The sequence below is a fragment of the Heteronotia binoei genome, chromosome 18, assembly GCF_032191835.1.
Source record: "Heteronotia binoei isolate CCM8104 ecotype False Entrance Well chromosome 18, APGP_CSIRO_Hbin_v1, whole genome shotgun sequence".
Taxonomy (NCBI): Eukaryota; Metazoa; Chordata; class Lepidosauria; order Squamata; family Gekkonidae; genus Heteronotia; species Heteronotia binoei.
This window is the reverse complement of record NC_083240.1, coordinates 3,350,159-3,356,533: the sequence shown is the minus strand read 5'-3', so window position 1 is coordinate 3,356,533 and position 6,375 is coordinate 3,350,159. Positions and strand designations below refer to the sequence as shown.

At 50.3% G+C, this 6,375-nt stretch overlaps 1 non-coding gene across 1 annotated transcript; it reads right to left on the bottom strand.

The window, feature by feature from the left end:
* Nucleotides 1-218: 218 nt before the first annotated feature.
* TRNAA-CGC (transfer RNA alanine (anticodon CGC)) lies at nt 219-290 on the bottom strand. The gene has a single exon. It is a non-coding gene; the product is annotated as a tRNA-Ala (tRNA).
* Between the last annotated feature and the right edge of the window lie 6,085 nt (nt 291-6,375).

Here is a 6,375-nt window from a genome sequence, read left to right as displayed (position 1 = left end):
TTCCTTCCTAAAAGGGGAATATTCTGAGTTGCTCTCCCCCCCCCCCCCCACCACCACCTGATGCATTAAATGGTTAGCTCTGGTGAGTTTTCAGTCATATGAAGCTGCGTTATGCTTTTGGTCCATCCAGATCTGTATTGTCTACTCAGACTGGCAGCCTCTCTCCAAGGTCTCAGACAGAGACCTTTCCCATCACCTCCTGTTTGGTCCATTTTAACTAGAGATACCAGGGATTGAACCTGGGACCTTCTGCATGCGAAGCAGATGCTCAGCCACTGAGCTATAGCCCCACTTTGTGGCTCTCCAGGGTCTCAAGCTGAGGTCTTTCCCATCACCTCCTGCCTGGTCCTTTTTAACTGAAGATGCTGGGGATTGAACCTGGGACCTTCTGCATGCCAAGCAGATGCTCAGCCACTGAGCTATAGCCCCACTTTGTGGCTCTCCAGGGTCTCAGGCTGAGGTCTTTCCCATCACCTCCTGCCTGGTCCTTTTAACTGGAGATGCTGGGGATTGAACTGGGGACCTTCTGCATGCCAAACAGATGCTCAGCCACTGAGCTATAGCCCCACTTTGTGGCTCTCCAGGGTCTCAGGCTGAGGTCTTTCCCATCACCTCCTGCCTGGTCCTTTTAACTGAAGATGCTGGGGATTGAACCTGGGACCTTCTGCATGCGAAGCAGATGCTCAGCCACTGAGCTATAGCCCCACTTTGTGGCTCTCCAGGGTCTCAGGCTGAGGTCTTTCCCATCACCTCCTGCCTGGTCCTTTTAACTGAAGATGCTGGGGATTGAACCGGGGACCTTCTGCATGCCAAACAGATGCTCAGCCACTGAGCTATAGCCCCACTTCATGGCTCTCCAGGGTCTCAGGCTGAGGTCTTTCCCATCACCTCCTGCCTGGTCCTTTTAACTGGAGATGCCGGGTATTGAACCTGGGACCTTCTGCATGCCAAGCAGATGCTCAGCCACTGAGCTATAGCCCCACTTCATGGCTCTCCAGGGTCTCAGGCTGAGGTCTTTCCCATCACCTCCTGTTTGGTCCTTTTTAACTGGAGATGCCGGGTATTGAACCTGGGACCTTCTGCATGCCAAGCAGATGCTCAGCCACTGAGCTATAGCCCCACTTTGTGGCTCTCCAGGGTCTCAGGCTGAGGTCTTTCCCATCACCTCCTGCCTGGTCCTTTTAACTGGAGATGCCGGGTATTGAACCTGGGACCTTCTGCATGCCAAGCAGATGCTCAGCCACTGAGCTATAGCCCCACTTCATGGCTCTCCAGGGTCTCAGGCTGAGGTCTTTCCCATCACCTCCTGTTTGGTCCTTTTTAACTAGAGATGCCAGGGATTGAACCTGGGACCTTCTGCATGCCAAGCAGATGCTCAGCCACTGAGCTATAGCCCCACTTTGTGGCTCTCCAGGGTCTCAGGCTGAGGTCTTTCCCATCACCTCCTGCCTGGTCCTTTTAACTGAAGATGCTGGGGATTGAACCTGGGACCTTCTGCATGCCAAGCAGATGCTCAGCCACTGAGCTATAGCCCCACTTCATGGGTCTCCAGGGTCTCAGGCTGAGGTCTTTCCTATCACCTCCTGCCTGGTCCTTTTAACTGAAGATGCTGGGTATTGAATCTGGGACCTTCTACATGCCAAGCAGATGCTCAGCCACTGAGCTATAGCCCCACTTCATGGTTCTCTAGGGTCTCAGGCTGAGGTCTTTCCCATCACCTCCTGCCTGGTCCTTTTTAACTGGAGATGCCGGGTATTGAACCTTGGACCTTCTGCATGCCAAGCAGATGCTCAGCCACTGAGCTATAGCCCCACTTTGTGGCTCTCCAGGGTCTCAGGCTGAGGTCTTTCCCATCACCTCCTGCCTGGTCCTTTTAACTGGAGATGCTGGGGATTGAACTGGGGACCTTCTGCATGCCAAGCAGATGCTCAGCCACTGAGCTATAGCCCCACTTCATGGTTCTCTAGGGTCTCAGGCTGAGGTCTTTCTCATCACCTCCTGCCTGGTCCTTTTTAACTGGAGATGCCGGGTATTGAACCTGGGACCTTCTGCATGCCAAGCAGATGCTCAGCCACTGAGCCACGGCCCCTTCTGAACGTATTTACCATCGTATTACTAGCACTTACCCTCTTGAAATATGGTATCTAAATAGCATGCATATTTTTCTGCATGTCTGAAGGCTCCTAAATTCTTGTTTTTAGGACTTTCCGTCAGGCTATGGAACAGAAGCTGCTCCGGAAGGCTCTAGGCTGGTGGTGCTGGAGGGCCCTCGGTCTGCCTCCTCTCAGGCAATTTCCCAGGGATCTTGCTCAGGAGCCCTTCCTGACCTCGCTGGATGCTGAGGAGTTCTCCATGTCCTCCGGTTTCCACAGCAACGCCCCTGCCCTGCCTGCCTCTCGTGACTGGCTGGAAAGGGTGAGGAAATGTTTGCCACAGGCCACTGTGTGGCTGGGGGGGAGGGACACATCCAGCAGGGGAGAGAGCAGGACCGGCCTCTGATTGGACAGGTTGGACAGAAACTCCTTTGCATGTTAGGCCACACCCACCTGATGTAGCCAGTCCTCCAAGAGCTGACGGGGCTCTTCTTACAGGGCCTACTGTAAGCTCTTGGAGGATTGGCTACATCAGGGGTGTGTGGCCTAATATGCAAAGGAGTTCCTGCTATAGAAAAAAAGCCCTGCTGGTAGTCATTGATGGAAGCTGCCAGACAGGGCACTTCAACGGGCCATTGGACAGTTCGGTTATTTTTCATGCCTTTTGGAAAATGCCTTCAGATGAGAGCCAGGCTCCCGTATCTGAAGTCATAATGAAAAAAGTTCTGGCAGGCTGTTAGAGTAGGCGGCGTAACTCCAAAAAGAGTAATTCAAGTGGAAATGGAGAGAGAGAGAAAAGGTCTAAAGTTCTTTCCCTCAGATGGTTTCCACTGCTTTGAGCTATTCCCAGTGACTATTACTTAGTCTAATGAAGCTCCCTTAAAGAAAAAGAAGATATTTGATTTATACCCCACCCTACAATTCTGAACATCAGAGCGGCTTACAATCTCCTTTCTCTTCCTCCCCCACAACAGACACCCTGTGAGGTGGGTGGGGCTGAGAGAGCTCTCCTAGAAGCTGTCCTTTCAAGGACAACTCCTGCAAGAGCTATGGTTAACCCAAGGCCATTCCAGCAGCTGCAAGTGGAGGAGTGGGGAATCAAACCCGGTTCTCCCAGATAAGAGTCCATGCACTTAATCACTACACCAAACTGGCTCTCAAAGGCTGTGTATCCTCTTAGAAGGAGGTCTGTGGATCAGATTAATCCTAAAATTACAATAATCTGGTTGATCTTGGTCATGAGCGGCATTCAGGAACCAAGAGCTGATCCTGTGTCTTCTTGGGCCAAGAACAGGAGGGCAGTTTGATGGGCAGCAGCCCTGCCAGCGTCTCTTCCTTGGCGACAATCACGGACACCGGGCACCTTCCCCACCTCCTCTCCCCTTCTCCGACACCCTCTCCCAGCCAGGAAGATCTTGGGGGTGACTCCACAGAGTTCCAGATTCAGGCAGCCTCTCCTTTGAGGAGTCAATACGGCAGGTAAGTCAGTTTCTCTTTCTAGTCTGGCCGTGTTCTGATTTTGAACCATGAAGTGGCTGGCTGAGTTTTTTGTTTCCCAACCCATTGGTGCCCTTTGCAAGACCCAAACGCAGTGGGAGGGGCTGTGGCAGAGCATCTGCGTGGCGTGCAGAAGGTCCCAGATTCAGTCCCCAGTATTTCCAGCTGGAAGGACCAGGCAGGTGCAGATGGGAAAGACCTCAGTGGCAGAGAATCTGCTTGGCATGCAGAAAGTCCCAGGTTCAATCCTCAGCATCTCCAGTTAGAAAGGATAAGGTAAGAGGAGAAAAACCTCAACCTAAAATCCTGGAGAGTCACTGCCAGTCTGAGTAGACAAGACTGTCTACTAAATCGATGGTGCGGCCTCATTTGGAATACTGGGTACAATTCTGGTCACTGCACCTCAAAAAGGGTATTATAGCATTGGGAAAAGTCCAGAAAAGGGCAACTGGAATGATTAAAGGTTTGGAGCACTTTCCCTATGAAGAAAGGTTAAAACGCTTGGGGCTCTTTAGCTTGGAGAAACGTCGACTGCGGGGTTACATGATAGAGGTTTACAAGATTATGCATGGGATGGAGAAGGTAGAGAAAGAAGTACTTTCTCCCTTTCTCACAATACAAGAACTCGTGGGCATTCGATGAAATTGCTGAGCAGTCAGGTTAAATCGGATAAAAGGAAGTCCTTCTTCACCCAAAGGGTGATTAACATGTGGAATTCACTGCCACAGGTGGCGGCGGCTACAAGCATAGCCAGCTTTTAAGAGGGGATTGGATAAAAATATGGAGCAGAAGTCCATCAGTGGCTATTAGCCACAGTATGTATGTGTATGTGTATGTATATATATATATATATATATATATATATATATATATATATATATATATATATCTGTGTGTGTGTGTGTGTCCACTGATGGACTTCTGCTCCATATATATATATTTGGCCACTGTGTGACACAGAGTGTTGGACTGGATGTGCCATTGGCCTGATTCAACATGGCTTCTCTTATGTTCTTATGTGACACAGAGTGTTGGACTGGATGGATCATTGGCCTGATCCAACATGGCTTCTATTATGTTCTTCTGTGACACAGAGTGTTGGACTGGATGGATCATTGGCCTGATCCAACATGGCTTCTATTATGTTCTTCTGTGACACAGAGTGTTGGCCTGGATGGGCCATTGGCCTGATCCAACATGGCTTCTCTTATGTTCTTCTGTGACACAGAGTGTTGGACTGGATGGATCATTGGCCTGATCCAACATGGCTTCTATTATGTTCTTCTGTGACACAGAGTGTTGGACTGGATGGATCATTGGCCTGATCCAACATGGCTTCTATTATGTTCTTCTGTGACACAGAGTGTTGGACTGGATGGATCATTGGCCTGATCCAACATGGCTTCTCTTATGTTCTTATGTGACACAGAGTGTTGGACTGGATGGGCCACTGGCCTGATCCAACATGGCTTCTATTATGTTCTTCTGTGACACAGAGTGTTGGACTGGATGGATCATTGGCCTGATCCAACATGGCTTCTATTATGTTCTTCTGTGACACAGAGTGTTGGACTGGATGGATCATTGGCCTGATCCAACATGGCTTCTCTTATGTTCTTCTGTGACACAGAGTGTTGGCCTGGATGGGCCATTGGCCTGATCCAACATGGCTTCTATTATGTTCTTCTGTGACACAGAGTGTTGGACTGGATGGGCCATTGGCCTGATCCAACATGGCTTCTCTTACGTTCTTACGACTGACCTTGATGGATCAGTGGTTTATTCAGAACAGCGCAGTTTCATGCTTGGAGGGTTTGCATTCCCATTTTCTTAACTCCTAAGACTCACCCGGAACAAGATCAGGGTGGTTTTTCTCCTTGGGTAGCTGGTGCTGTAAAAACGGACTGAATTTTTCCCCGGCAGGAAAGATGGTTGCGTAAGGGATCCCTTCCAGGCCTTGGCGTTCCTCAGCCCAGAACGTGGCGTTCACTCCATCACTGCGTCCTCCTCGGGCGAAGCAGCAAGCTCTGAAGGCGAAGAAGAGATTTTTGAGGTTAGAGACGGCATTGCAAGTTCGTACTTAATAGAATTGTTTGTGTGATTTTGAGGTGTCCTCGGGCAGGTTCCTCACCCTCCTTTGTCCCTTGGTGGCTGAAACGTCCAAGCTGCATGACCTGCAGATGTGAATGTTGTGCTACAGACAGAACAGGCCTTTCTGCCTCACTTTCTTCCCTCCTGCATGCAAAATCTGACTGCCTCCAGCAAAATGAGATGGTGGACTCTTGAGGTGGTAAGATGGACTGCACCCGTTTAGACTGCAGGAAGGAGGAGAACCAAACTTTTGAACGCTCCTCCTTTTTTTCCTCCTTAAGAATCATTCCTGCAAGTAGAAAACCCGTAACTCAGAGAGAAGGACGAGTGGAGACTGTGCTGCATTTCTACTTTGGGGTTGTTTTTTAAACGCGAGCGTTGAAAAGAGCAGCATGAAGCAGAACAGCCGTCCTTCCCTCGTCATTGTATTTGGGGGTGTGGATCCAGCCTCAGCTGTTTTGTGTCCTGCAAGGGTGTGCAGAGAAATCCAGGGAGGCCTCTGCAGGTGCGAAACTAGAGCCAGCGTAGTGTCGTGGTTAAATGCGCAGACTCTTATCTGGGAGAACCCGGTTGGATTCCCCGCTCCTCCCCTCGCTGCTGCTGGAATGGCCTTGGGTCAGCCATAGCTCTCGCAGACTTGTCCTTGAAAGGGCAGCTTCTGGGGAGAGCTCTTTCAGCCCCGCCCACTCACAGG